This window comes from Lepidochelys kempii, chromosome 7 (genome assembly GCF_965140285.1).
Source record: "Lepidochelys kempii isolate rLepKem1 chromosome 7, rLepKem1.hap1, whole genome shotgun sequence".
Taxonomy (NCBI): domain Eukaryota; kingdom Metazoa; phylum Chordata; order Testudines; family Cheloniidae; genus Lepidochelys; species Lepidochelys kempii.
Genome location: NC_136386.1, coordinates 81,196,627 through 81,211,459, shown reverse-complemented (window position 1 = coordinate 81,211,459; position 14,833 = coordinate 81,196,627). Strand labels below are relative to the sequence as shown.

The window sequence follows — 14,833 nt, the reverse complement described above, 5'->3', positions numbered from 1 at the left end:
ATTACATAATACAGGAAAACACTGATTAAAAACTGATATTTGTAGAAGGCAGAAATTGTGTCCTACAAAAGAAACATCTAATGCATAAATGAAAGAACATCTACATTACATATCTATCAATGTATGGCCTGTGGTTTTTGCTCATTCCAAGATAATTAACTGTGTCATTAGAAATAGGGGGTTCTACAACTGGTTTTTTAGTCTCTCATTCCTGATTGTAGTACTTTTTTTCTTTCACTCTTTACATTAGTGAAAATGGGAGTTATGTTATATCTCCAAGGAGGCGAGAATATATCCCTAACTATAGAGAATTTCAAAGAACTTTTTTTGAGCAAAAGGTGATAGAAATCTCAGAAATTCCTATTGTATAAATCCAAACTGCCAAAGAGCTACAACAAGACTAATTTCTTCTGCAATCCCCACAAACAAACACTATTATTTGTCACCTCTCCATTTCTAAAAATAATACAATGATACATGGCTCTCTAAGTTAACACCATCCTTTGGGTCTTCCAGGATATTTTGTATCAGCTCTTTGTCTGTTAGATTATGAACTTCATAGAGCAGAGTCTGAGGGTTAAACCGTGGTCCTAGTGATATCAGTGACAAAACTCCCACTTTCTACAATAGCGAAAGGATTGTATCCTGTATCTTCCTTTTTGGTGTACACAAGCGCTGATCACACTGATCATATACATCACTAAAATAAAAACTAGCACCAGCGATTTCCTTCACAGTCCTGCTTCACCCCTCAAACATCATTTCATATACTATGTTGTGTGATATCACCAAGATCCCCATGTTTCTTCAGCCAACTGGGTTTCTTTGAATAATTGAATCTTTGCATGCAATAGTAAATAAAATGTTGTCTGAAATGCTCTCATAAAAACTGGACAAGCTAGACAGCCATGTGGGTCACAAGAATAAAAGAATTAAGAGAAATTGAAAGACTTACGGCCTACATTAAATTAATAGTTGAACTATTTGGGTAAAGACTTAGCAATAGGATAAAGTGATTATAAACAAAGAATTGATTTAAATTTAATAATATGTATAATTAGAACTTATTCTGCTTTACCTTTGTGGTATTCTTTACCTAGCATATCTGCCACCCTCTCATTTACGCCATATGTAAGAAAGTAACTTTTACTGCCAACAGTTCTGTAATACAAAATAAGTAACTAAATACAGGGACCAAAGTACAGAATAGTGAGAAGCAGACTGTCTGGAACCCAATGTGACAGTAAAGCATAGTGGTTTTATGGACAGAAATATGGCGATATTTGAGAATTAGGTGAGTATTAAACATCTGCATTAATGTGGACTGAAGGCCTCAAGTCTCACAGAATTTATTTATAAATTCATCCTAAAGATGCTATATTTGAAAAGGAAGGATGATGCTATATACAAATAATTATTTTATAGAAAGAGTGAAATTTCCACATTGTACTCAGGAGACCAAAATGTAAGGGAGAGGTTAGGAAGATTGTGCTTTTATTTTTTTTTATTGCAGTCCATGAACTAGAAGGGCCCCATTGTGCTATGCATCATTCAGACATATAGTAAATGACACTCCCTGCTCCCAAGAGGTCACAATCTAAAAAAACAAATAAAAGAAAACTATGTTATATGTTAGACTTCAGTGACAGTGGAGGCAGCTAAAGAAAAGTAGGAAACACCATTTTATAGAGGTTAGAAGCTTAACATGGTCAGCTGGATCCTTACTTCTACTTCCCTCTGAAAATCAACAGATTCTCCACTTTTCTGGTTTCTTAACATCCCCCTGAAGTTGGAATTGAAGTGATAGGAGCCACCAACTAATGGTTGTTGTACATTAGCTTATTGTTCCCCGTCACTATTTTTCTGCTCCATCACACATACTAGTTTTTGGAAGTATCTCAACTTTGTCTCGGTAATTTCCAGCTATATCTCAGCCACTTCTTTTCTTTTTTGTTATCATTTAAGGATTGGAAACTTTCTTGATGGTGCAATAAAAGATTGAGCCACTTATATAGCTGCAATCAGGCTGAGCTCATCAATGGAGCTGAATTCAAGAAGGAGAGAGGGGATTGTTTGAATAATTTGCTCCCTGTAAAAATAAGCATCAGCCTAAGGACTTGGCATTTCCGTTTTACCAGACACAGTTGTTTGGCCAAGTATTGTATAATGGCTGAAGTACACAAGCCCCAGGATGATTAAACTGGATTCTTTTTAAAACGAGCTCAAAACTAAAGCACCTCTCCACTACATTACCTTTTTCTCCTTTCTTCCTCCTTACTTCCCAAGCTTCTCTAGTGTTCTCAAATATGTAATAAATGTAACCACTCTTCCAATCAATTGGCCTGAACACAATTTTGAGACCACGGAGAGAATCAGTTTAACAGCTGATAAATCTTCTATCAAAGAAAAGTATCTTGCTCTTGTTGGGCAATCTGTTCAATGACCAATAGGTCTTATCCATTAACTATACTAAGATCCAAAGCTTTTAAAATAACTAACAAGGGAAAAACAGTCGACAGAAGTGGGCAGTAGCAGCTGAGCAAAATTCAATATGTGGCTATCTTTCCTTCTCAACATGTGCTCTCGTTACCAAATCAATAAGTCATTTGAATAATGCCATAGAAAACACATTGATATTCCACATTTGACCATAGCTGATTATCATAGAATATATTGGAAATGGGCAATTTTTAGAAAACTATGGACCTCAAACAAGGTGTTTTAAAAGTCAGAAGTCCTGATTAAAAGCTCATTTAATAATGCATATCTTTCACCATTTATTTTACTATATACAACTATATATTTAATCAAAAATATCACAATACATTCTTTACTGGTATGACTTAAGTGTAATTGCATATGTGTAATGGAGAGCAGAATTTGACCCAGTATATTTGAGCTGAAAACCTAAAGAATTTAGGAAAGGGTCTATCTACAACAGCTGCCTTTTTGAACTAAAACAGCGAAACAACTGTGGTGACTATTAGTACAAACGTGATGAATGTTAGCATATACTGTAATGAAGGAAAGATGCTCAGAGATTGCTGCCTGCTATCTGAGCTGATGTAACACTGCTGCACTGATTCCTAATGCACAATTTATATAGACTGGAGATGCCTTCAGCACTTGTGAACACTCATGTATCATTTTCTTATTATGTATGGTGACCTTGAAGGGTTTTTTAAGGGTTTGAAGCCCAGTATGAATTTATTTTGAAAGGATCACATAGCTAGTAGGAGCCTGAAGAACTGAAGCCAGTAGCGGAAGCCAACCCGTTCTGGAGTCTTAGAGCAACCAAAAATAGAATGAATGGCTAGAACTTTGGAGCATCAGAAACCTTGACACCAGCTGCAAACAGCAGAACTCTAGAGGAAGTTAATTCCAATAAGATATCCAATAGGACAAAAGATTTAATAACCCAGAAGTCAAAATGATATTTATTAAGTGTAACAGGACGATCTTCTCCTTTAATACCCTGGGGAGGTCAGGGTGGGTGGGACAGGGAGCAGCTGACAGTACCTCAGAGCAGCTTAGCAGACAGGTGCTGGGAATCAGCTGGCACAGCTGATCAGCACCTCATGACTGGCCCTCACTCACAGCTGGAATATAAAGGAGAGCTCAGGCTTGAAGGCAGAGAAAGTTAAGAAAGAGAATACTCTGATAAACAGAGTAGGAGGTGGCAGGCTGCCTAAGGTAGCTACTGAAGGCTAGGAGACCTCAATCTGAACTCCTGTTGTGAGTGTTGCTTTTTTGATAATTTTCTTGCTCTGTTTGGGAAGACACCAAACAGACCCCTAATAAAAGGGACAGAAACTTAACCTGGGTGTGGCTGTCTCTCTATCCCCAGTGTAGGGGCACTAGCCTACAGTAAGAATCACTCCTAACTAGAATGGTTTAACTACCAGTTTTGTTGATACAAGGGGATGGGGACATTAGTTTTCCAACCTATTTTTACAGCTTTTTACCATCACTTCCCTTCCAGTCATTCTCAAAGATTTTTCAGTGATAATTATGGGTTCTAGCTAGAACCCCTCAGACTTTGTGCTTAATAGATCTCATAAGATAAGCAGGTATGGGATAGAGTTCAGAGAAAAGCAACATAAATGATCGGTTAAGAAGCTGGAGGGATTAATTGAAGAGGAAAAATTAATTTGTATAGCTTTAAGAGATAAGGAGAGTAGCATGATAACAATTTACAAATATTTGAAGGATGTAAACACCAAGGAAAGAGATAATTTATTTAGCATGGTACAATAGGTATAATTGGATGAAATGGGAAATAGGCCTGCTTGAATGTTACAATGGGGCAGATCAAACATAATTTTCATATTTGTATAGAGCAAAAGGTCTCAACACCCTGGGCAAGTGGTACAAAGGGACTTCAGTCATTATACCAGCCAGTAAAGTGAACTAGTGGCTACATGTATGTGTGGCTCTGAGTTGAAGGTGTAGATTTCACCTTTCCAACCCATCTACACTTCTGCTGAGAATGACTGGTTACTCAGGCTTTACACAGGAGAAGTGACTTTCACTTGAACAAGAAAATGTAGGGTCTTTTAAAAGACAGACAAAGCTTTTACCTATGTTTAAATAATGAGCATCCATTCGCCAACACAGCGCAGTGCTCTAAAGACTCCTGAATCTGAGATGGTCAGCACTGTAAAATGTGCCTGTTCAATTTAACTGTGTCTCATTATCAACCATCATAAAGTAGAACTCACATATAGGTGATAATACTTTCCAGAATCATGATACCTATAGTTATTGAAAACATTTCGTTTTCACTGTCATCCTCACAACATATCCTAGAGGAGGAACTAGTGGAGAATACTATTGTCTCTGGAGCGTGATCCAAAGCCTTCCAAAGTCAATGATGAGACTCCAGTTGACTTTGACTGCCTTTGAATCTGGCCCTTACTAACTAATTATATTGGAGAGTGAAGTGGGGGTAGAACAGAAGTTTTATGGAATTTAAAATTATCCTCCTTTTTTCCAAAACACTCTATGGACTTCCTTTACTTTGTAATAGTAGCTACTGGCTTCTACATAGTAGCATATCTGGGGCATTAACTTTCTGAAATCCTCACCCTTGTTAGGTGACTGGGTTGGGAAATAAATTTTAGGCTTTTACCTGCACTCCCGTGTGTCACATTATTTTATCAACTTACTTACTCTCCCCTGCCTGTGATTCTTCACTCTTTCCCTTGTACGGCCTCCTCTGTCTGAAATTCTCTTCTTCCTCCCTCAGGCCACTGAGCCATCTCCTTCTTTAAGTCACGTCTTTAAGCTTTACTTTTCATTTTAGTTTTAACTGACTTTCAGTATAAAGTAATTTGTGGTCATCTTGTAAAGTGCTTTCAGATCTACTTATCAAAAAGCACCATATAAGAGATAGGTATTATTATTATTATATGACAAATGTGGCACAAATTGTATGTTAACTAAATACAAACACATTTCAACCTTCTAGTTATTGACGACTCTTCAAGAAGAAACTGAAAATTTTGTTACGAGACACTACTTTTTTTTTTTTTGGATGATGATGATATAGTCAGGATTCACTTTAAAATACTGAGAAAGTAAATAAAAATTTAGAAAATACTTCAGGCAAACTTTTCAGAGTGTGAAAATGAAACTTCTTTAAATATATCTTTTCAAATGAATTTAGTACTTGTGAAAAGGTGTGCAAATTTGTGTAAAATTGATGGTAACTGAAGCTCTTTGTTTATCCAAGAGCAAGCATTGTGTGCGGAGTGCCAATGTAAGTGTACCCACTAATGTACCATAACTTTGACCAGAGGGAAATCATTTAAGAATAGTAGAAGACAGAACTTTTTGTCAGCCATTCACTCTATGCTGAGCAGCCCAACAAAGATGACATATGCACCAAGTGTGATTTGTGTGTATGTATGTTGTGGATATATGTCCTCTATTAGAAACTGACATGACATCATCAACAAATTTCAAACAACCCTCCAAACAATCGGCATATTTTAATGACTAGATTTAATCCAGTTGCTTTGTATATACAGTTCAGCCTCCTGAGCCATTGAGTTGACATATATAAGCTACCAACTCACCCAAAGCAAAGGATCAAAAGATATATCATAGCATTTAAAATATAGCCTGATCTGACAAACTGTGTAATTTACGAACTAACTTTAGACCGATTAGTTCATCAGTGACGTATACTAAATCCTTTTGCAATCATACTTGTTATAAAATTAATGTTCTTATTGTCTGGCATGCCTGTGATGCATTTTTAAATGTCTTGTGTCTGTTTGCTTAAAAGAGGAAGACCTTTAGAAGACTCCAGACCCCAAAATATACAAGGAAAAAAACATCTGTTTAGTTAAGTCGTTGTGGGCATCTAATTAGATTATCAGTAGTGATTTAAGGCCAGATGTATTTATGAGCCTGAATATGGATTAAAGGAGCTTAGTTTTAGATTCCCATTTTTGAAAATCTTGACCACAGTCTTTGTCACACATATATAGGATACATGAAAAATCTTTCCTATGAGTGGAGAGCATTAATATTGATCTTTCACTGTGCAACTGTCATGTTTCAGGGTACAATCCAGACAAATGATTACCTCCCCTGTAACCCTGGGTGCTTCAAATGCCCTGCTGCTGTGGCTCACAGCCTGGACACCAGCACTCAGTTGACAAACGTGTAGGTCATACCCTGAGCATCTGTGTGCTGTAGATCCCTGGATCAGCAGGTCTGATTCCAGCAGCCTGCCTACAGCACAACAGCCCTACCCTGGCTTCCACCAGCCGTCGTTACGATTTTAAGGGTGACCCCAACACAGTCCCAGTCCTGAATTTTCACAAAACCATCTGCCTAGCCCTCTCCTGGAGCCTGCAGAGAAATAACGTTTGTTTGCTCCTTTAAAGAGACTAAAGTACATTACAGCTTATTAACTTAACTGAGGTGAATACACCCTTTCCTTCAAACACAGCACTGAGTTGGTTTACAAAACCAGATAATTAGCAATAGGACATAGGTTAAGTGATGCCAAGTAAAAGAATTAAAAGCAGAGATGGTTACAAGCAAATGTGTGAAAACATATCTATAAGGCTAAAACTTAATCTAGCAAGGTACAGGCTGTGTTCAGGATGGTTTCTCTCACCAGTCATTCTTCTTTCCAGCCATGACTGACTTTCCCTCAGGCAGGACCTTCCACAGAAGTACAAGGTGTTGGCTTCCTAAGTGAAAGATCTTTGCCTCAGCATGTTTCTCACCTATATTCAGTTTCCAGATACTTGAACCCCCTCTTAGTTGAAGGCCCCATCTTTCTTAGCTTGAAAGAGCTCTGGCTCTTTGTCAGTCTAATGATGGGTGCCAAAATGGCTTTCTGTCTCTACTTATATCTCTCAAAGTTCAGTGACCTTTATTCAAGAGGCAGGATGACCTCATGCTGTTCTTCCTTTCCTGTGGTCTTGCCATCCCCCGGCTAATTTGAATGTAAATGCGGCTTTCATTGTTTGTGGTCACAGCTTGCTTAATTTTATTGGAGACAGATAGATAGATGTAATATTACCTCCTATCTTGGAGAGACCTGTTTCTCCGTTTGGTCACAGACTGTAAAGCATAATATTAATGAATATCCATAATTTCTTATGTAGTGTTAATACATACAATTCACAGGGATATTAATCACCTGTGTGTTAGAGCCTTTCACAAAACACCTCACTGGATACACTTTTATAGTACAGAAATATTGTATACAATCAGTTGATTCAATTGCTTATTGCTTGAGGTTCAGATCCCCGGTCTTTATAGCCCACATAAAGTTCCTCTAAACTGTCTCCTCTCATGCTTGTTAGGTCAGACCTGTTGACTAACTCCCCCTGATATGCCTGGTATAAATACACTTTAGTTATAATTCAAGCATATATCCGTAACTCTTAATACATACTGTATACATATATCACACAGCAATGTTAATGATCAGTGAGTTGTTAGTTTTCCAATGACATATTACATGATACCTTTTTAGATATAGATTATAACTATATTGAGTTGGGGTACACTGAATTCATCAGGCCAGCTGAAACTCATTACCTGATACCACGGATCCTCTTGCCCTCTGGGACTGGGATGCTCTTAGGGTCACAGCGACGTAATTAGGTTGACCTATCCCCTCCACTGTAAATGTAGCTAGGTTGACAGAAGAATTCTTCCATCAACCTAGCTACCACCTTTCGGAGAGGTGGATTAACTACGTCAATGGAAAAAACCTCTTCTGTCAATGTAGGAAGCATTTACACTATGATGTTATAGCAGCACAGCCGCAGCTGTGCCTCTGTAGTGTAGACATACCCTCAGTTTTTCCCCTTTTTATGTTGATTACTGTATGTGCAAAGATATGGGGATAGAATTAAGTATTATGGTTGAATCTCCAGAGTTTCTATTGTTTAGGGTGTCTTTCAAACTATAATGCTCCTTTGATGTTTAAGTGAGATATGACTACAAACTTTACAATAACAACACTTTATCTACTAACGTCCTTAAATTTCTAATCTTAACCTAAAGAACCTAAAGTATGTAGATGTATGGCCTTATTTTTTATACAAATTTTGAATCCTTTAATCTATTTGTCAAATGATTTTTCTTTTAATTTGTTTCGAGGGGGGTAAGAAGGGGAAGTTTGTTTTGAGGGGGGGTTGGAAGAAATCATCAAAAAACGTAATATCATCATTAAAATGTATTTTAGACTTATTGGGTTAAATATGGATGTCCTTACTAAGTCAAAGCTCATAGTGAAGTCAATGGAATAGTAAGGACTACATTGGGGAGACTGCAAGATTTGGTCCATTGTAATTAAAAATTCTAACTAAATCTTATGTTAGGCAATATGTTTTTAAAAGTTAATGGTTATCATAAACTCTATGTGTAAATATGCAGACAGTATAACTCTTAAGAACTCTGTATTCAGAGATCATAGCTAATATTAACTAATTTGACATGTTGACAGAGTTTATAATGGTTATAAACAGGCTATTTCTAGGTTCACATCTATTATAAATGCTGCACAGAAGCCAGTGGAGACTATTATAGTTATGAACAACTATTTCAATGCTCCTGGCTATTATAAACTCATTGGAGAAGCCAACTAGGCTTATAATGGTCGTGAACTGACTATTTAAAGGCCAATTTACAAACTCCACCAGGAGGCCAACTGGGTTTATAAAGTTCATAAAATGACTATTTTTCAGGAATTGGAACTCTAATTTCTAATATTATTTATTACAAAAATATTTATTATTACAAAAATCAGCCAAAAGGGCCAAATATCACTTGGTTTCAGCCCATGTATTTAAAACTGTGGAATTATACCAAAAATAAATTTGGTTCATTATGTTTACATCTGATAACAGTCTTGTCTGACTTTTGAGTTTATCCTGATTTCATCATCATACAGTATTTTCTGTATGGAAATGTTCACATTTATGAAAATTATTGTCAAGTTATGGACACATTTTTTGCAAGTCTGGGTGGCTATCTAAGTCTCAAAGCATTTTTTGTGGCTTATTTAGAATGTTGAGTTTTAAGCTGAAATTGGTTGTATAGTATTTCTTCTGGTATATTGATTGGCTTTGCCTGCCACAGGTATTCAGGAGGGAGAGCAGAAACTGTTATGACTCAGTTTCACAGTGGGGAGAGGCTGCATTTTGTGGGTTTTCCGCTGAGACTGTCAGAAATATAGTGTCTCTTGTATTTCCAGGGTCCTAGGATTTTCCTCAAAAACATGCTTACAAAGGCTTACATCCGTGTCAAGAAGCAGGTAGCAGCTCTGTGTTGTCTGTGCTGCAAAGTGTGTGTGGTGGGGAGACGGAATTCTAAATTAGGGATCAGTGATCATGCTTGGTAGCTCCTTTGTGGAGATTGGAGTAAGCCACTGATACTTTCCTCCCCGTCGAATAAGAAGACACCAAGTACAGATGATGGGGGTTTGCCAAAGAAAACTGCTCTACTGCTGCTGTTTGAAAGTGATATATAGAATGGCTTTGACTTGTATTTCTGCAAACGTGAAATATTGAGTTGATGTAGCTTTTTGTATTTTCACATTTTCAAAGAAACATTGTCAAGATTTTCCAGAAAAATAAAATGTAGGAAGCCTCAAATCACCTGAATTTGATGTGAAAAATCAACAACAAAAATTGTCACCACTCTTGCATAATTCTTGTTTTAATGAACAGGGAGAAAAAAGATCGCTAGCTTGCAGCCATTCCAATCTCCTAAGGTTAAACTTCATGAGTATTTAGATATGAGACTTCCAGTGACATAAGGAGTCAGTGGAATAGCTGTGTACATTTTGTGCTGTAGATGGTAGTTGTGATTCCATTTTCTACAAATTCTCCCCTGTGGTTCTGGTTGGATTTATCACATAACCTCAAATTTCCCCCCTAAATCAAAGTAAATTATACAAAAAATACACCAGTACAGTGGTAAGGTTGAGTTTTTAATCACGGAAAATGAAGGAAATTAAGAGTAAAAGTTCAAAGAGGAGTCAAAACTCCCATCTGCTCACATATAGACTGTGGTGCTCCTCATGATCTGTAGGCCAAAAATGGTCCTATTCTCCTTTTAATCCCAGGACTCTCGTCCAACATGAACACTGCATTCAGTTAATTTCTGAAGTGGGAAATCTCCTGTGTTTAAACCAGATGCAAACAGCAGAGCCGCACTACATCCTTGATAATTCCCTTTCGGTCCATGTTCTACCAATAGGGTCATAGGAGCAACAAGATGGAATACAATGGGGGAATCTGATCAACATCTTAGATGTCTACACAGAAATGCAAGGACTATGGGAATGAACAGAAAGAACTGGAAGTCTTAGTACATAACTAAATTATGACTTAATTGTATCACCAAGACACAGTAGGATGAATCTTATGATTGCAATATCGCTACAGAGGGGTACAGCTTGTTCAGAAAGGAGAGGCAGGAAAAAAAGGGAGGAGGTGTTGCATTGAACATCAAGAATTTATATGCTTTTTCTAAGGTCCAGAAGGAGGTGAGATGCAGACCAGTTGAAAGTCTCTGGGTGAAGGGGGAAAAGAGGGGTGACATCATTGTAGGAGTCTACTATAGACCACTAAATCAGGAAGAGGAGGTGGATGAAGCATTTCTAGAACAAAACAGAAATACATAAAACACAAGACCTGGTAGTACTGGGGGGACTTTAACTACCCAGACACCTGTTAGAAAAGCAATATGTCTAAGCCCAAAATGTCCAGTATGTTATTGATATGTATTGGGAACAACTTTTCATTTCAGAAGGTGGAGGAAGTAACCAGGGAAGCAGCTGTTTTAGATTTGATTCTGACTAATGGAAGAATTGGTTGTGAATCTGAAGGTGGAAGGCAATGTGGGTGAAAGTGGTAGTGAAATGACAGATGTCATGTTTCTAAGTAAATGAAGGAGTTAGAGCAGCAGAATAAGGACATAGGATGTCAAAAAGGAGACATAGGGACATAGGATGTCAAAAAGGAGACAAACTCAGAGAACTGGTAGGTAAGTGCCCATGGGAAGCAAATTGAAGGGAAAAGGAGTTCAGGTGAGTTGCCAGTTTCTCAAGGAGACAGTATTAAAAGCACAACAGCAAACTATTCCAGTGCAAAGGAAAGATAGGAAGAATAGCAAGAGACCAATATGGCTGTATCAGGAGCTCTTTAATTACCTGAAAATCAAAAAGGAATCCTACAAAATATGGACAAATTGCTAAAGATGAGTACAAAACAATAGCACAAGCATGTAAGGACAAAATCAGAAAGTCTGAGGCACAAAATGAGTTACACCTGGCAAGGGACATAAAAGGGAATTAAAGAGGTTCTATAAGTACATTAGGAGCAAGAGAAAGACAAAGTGAAGATCCACTACTTAGCAGAGAAAGAGAGCTAATAACGGACAACACCATGAAGGATGAAGTGTTTAATGCCTATTTTGCTTCAGTCTTCACTAACAAGGTTAATTTTGACCAGATGCTTAACACAATTAATATTAACAATAAGGGGGAAGGAACACAAGCCAGAATACGGAAAGAACAGCTTAAAGACTATTGAGATAAGTTAGATATATTCATATTAGACCTGATGAAATTCAACCTAGGATACTTAAGGAACCAGCTGGAGCAATTTTGGGAAAGATGACTGAGGGTGGACCTGATAACAGTTTTCAAATATATGAAGAACTGTTATAAAGAAGATAGTAATCAATTGTTCTCCATGTCCACTGAAGGTAGGACAAAAAGTAATGGGTGTAATCGATACTAAGGGAGATTTAAGTTACCAAGGGAGATTGTGCAGTCCCCATCACTGGAGGCTTTTAAGAACAGGCTAGACAATCCTGGTTTAGGTATATTTGGTCCTGTCTCAGCACAGGGGTTGGACTAGATGACCTCTCAAGATGCCTTCCGGCAATATATATCTATAATTCTATATTCCGGGATGGTGCCAATTATACCAAAATAGTTCTTACTAAGTTTGAGTGGTACATGCAAAGTCCGGGGCCTTGTCCTTAATTTAATCATGAAAGGTGGGAAACTTTATTGACCATCAACCCTGCACTAATCAGAATGAACAGAAGACTAGATAGATAGATTCCTTGTTGGCAGACATCCCATCTTTTTGAGAGTTAACTACAGGAAAAACCAATGGGACTGAATTTAAATATTTTGTTCCTCCTACTTACTTTCTTTCTGCCTTTTCTCCCCTGCCTATTATTACAGGAATAGAGGAATGAATTAGCATGTCCAATAACCACCTGGGCAGAAGGTCTGAAGCTATTAGTTACCTAGGGGCTGAGATCCCCACCTCCTAGGACTATCTTGAACCCTCACACTCTGTGCTTCCTTCTTTTACCGTCAACCAGTCCAGCACCCATGTCACTCTGTGTCCATCCTGCCCTCTTGTAGTCAAACATTACCTCCTGGATTTTCTTCCCCACTTGCAGGTCCAGGGCTGCTCCCACTGGTCAGATGCTCCCCAGCTCCAAACCTCTTCCTGGTGCAGCGACCCCACTATCTACTTCAATTCTCTCTCTACCACTCTGCGTTGCTGCCCCCCTACTCACCAGATACACACCTTCCCACTTTCACAGAGAATCCTCTCTCTCCAACTGAGTACTCCTTGTAGAAATACAGACTTTATCTCCTGGAAAATGTTTTGCTGGGTGGGAGAGTGTTAGGAAAAAAGTCAGCCTGGGAAGTGGGAGAGAAGGGGTGTCTCCAGTTTCCACACAAGCATTATTTACTTCCCATAATCTCCCGTCCTGTCTCATCCAGTGCAGCCCTCCAGCCTGTTAACTCTTGCAGTTCAGCCCCACCCCCCTGAGAGAAGAAATCCATCCCTTTTGCTTTTCCGTGAGACTCTCCCTCCTCCTTGCCCCAATCCCTGGGAGAACAGACTCCTCCCTTCTGGGTTCACATTCAGACCTTTCCTTCTTCTTTCACAATGAGAGAACCTAGCTCCTCCTTAGAACATTTTAGGATAATTAATTACACTAAAACAATCCAGCACAGAAATTTATCAAAAAGCCAACTCTACTCACCATGAAGTGATGTGACCTGCCTGTAGTGTGAGCGAGCCTCGGTACAGTGTCCTTCCTGTCCTGTGCTTCTTTGCTTGTCTTAGTGCAGGCTGCTGCCTCCCTGGTTGCTCTTTACGAAGTAGTAAGGAGGCTAATTTTAGGGTGCTTCATCATCCTGCCATGGAAAGACATGGTGTCATGTCAGAATCAGCAGCATGTGGCACTACTTGGAGCTGCTATTTTATAAGCTAAGATTTGTGTTCTCAAATTAGCCTCTGTAGGACAGAAATGACTCAGTTATTGATATAAGATTTCTAGAGCAATGTACCTAAAGCATTAAAGATCAGTATTTCATCCTTAAAGAAGTAATCAAGAGAACATTTTAATTACACTAGGATTGCTGTTCTATTATCCAACACTTAAGACACTCTGGATACAAAGATTTGGGTCAAAAACTAGTGTATGGAAATTTTCTGGCATTTCTTTAGCACTTAGCCTATTGCCCCATTAATATAATTGAAACATTCTTACAACAGGGCAGTGGTCACCAACCAGTAGATCGCAGACCAGTCGATCACGATAGGGTTACCAATCCTCCTGCAGCCAAAGCGGGAGATTGGCTGCTAACAGTCCAGCAGTGCAGTGGGGCTAAGGCAGGCTCCCTGCCTGTCCTGGCCCTGTGCTGCTCCCGGAAGCAGCTGGCATGTCCAGCAGCGGCTCCTGCGGGGGAGGGGCAGGAGGGTCTCTGCGTGCTGCCCTTGCCTGCAGGCTCTGCCCCCACAGTTCCATTGGCCGGGAACAGGGTAAACAGCACCCGGCCGGAGCCCGCACCCCTGTCCCAGCCCTGATTATATGTCACAGAATCATAGAATATCAGGGTTGGAAGGGACCTCAGGAGGTCATCTAGTCCAACCCCCTGCTCAAAGCAGGACCAATCCCCAACTAAATCATCCCAGCCAGGGATGTCAAGCCTGACCTTAAAAACTTCTAAGGAAGGAGATTCCACCACCTCCCTAGGTAATGCATTCCAGTGTTTCACCACCCTCCTAGTGAAAAAGTTTTTCCTAATATCCAACCTAAACCTCCCCCACTGCAACTTGAGACCATTACTCCTTGTTCTGTCATCAGCTACCACTGAGAACAGTCTAGAGCCATCCTCTTTGGAACCCCCTTTCAGGTAGTTGAAAGCAGCTATCAAATCCCCCCTCATTCTTCTCTTCCGCGGACTATAGAATCCCAGTTCCCTCAGCCTCTCCTCATAAGTCATGTGTTCCAGTCCCCTAATGATTTT

The 14,833-nt window shown here is 39.0% G+C and overlaps 1 protein-coding gene across 1 annotated transcript in view; it reads right to left on the bottom strand.

The window, feature by feature from the left end:
• The window catches only part of MYPN (myopalladin), a 115,194-nt gene extending 114,069 nt beyond the window's left edge, over window positions 1–1,125 (bottom strand). Inside the window, exon 1 of the mRNA XM_073353448.2 lies at window positions 1,079–1,125. The gene's annotated coding sequence lies outside the window, so the exon portion shown is untranslated. The remainder of the gene's footprint in view (window positions 1–1,078) is intronic.
• Window positions 1,126–14,833: the final 13,708 nt, after the last annotated feature.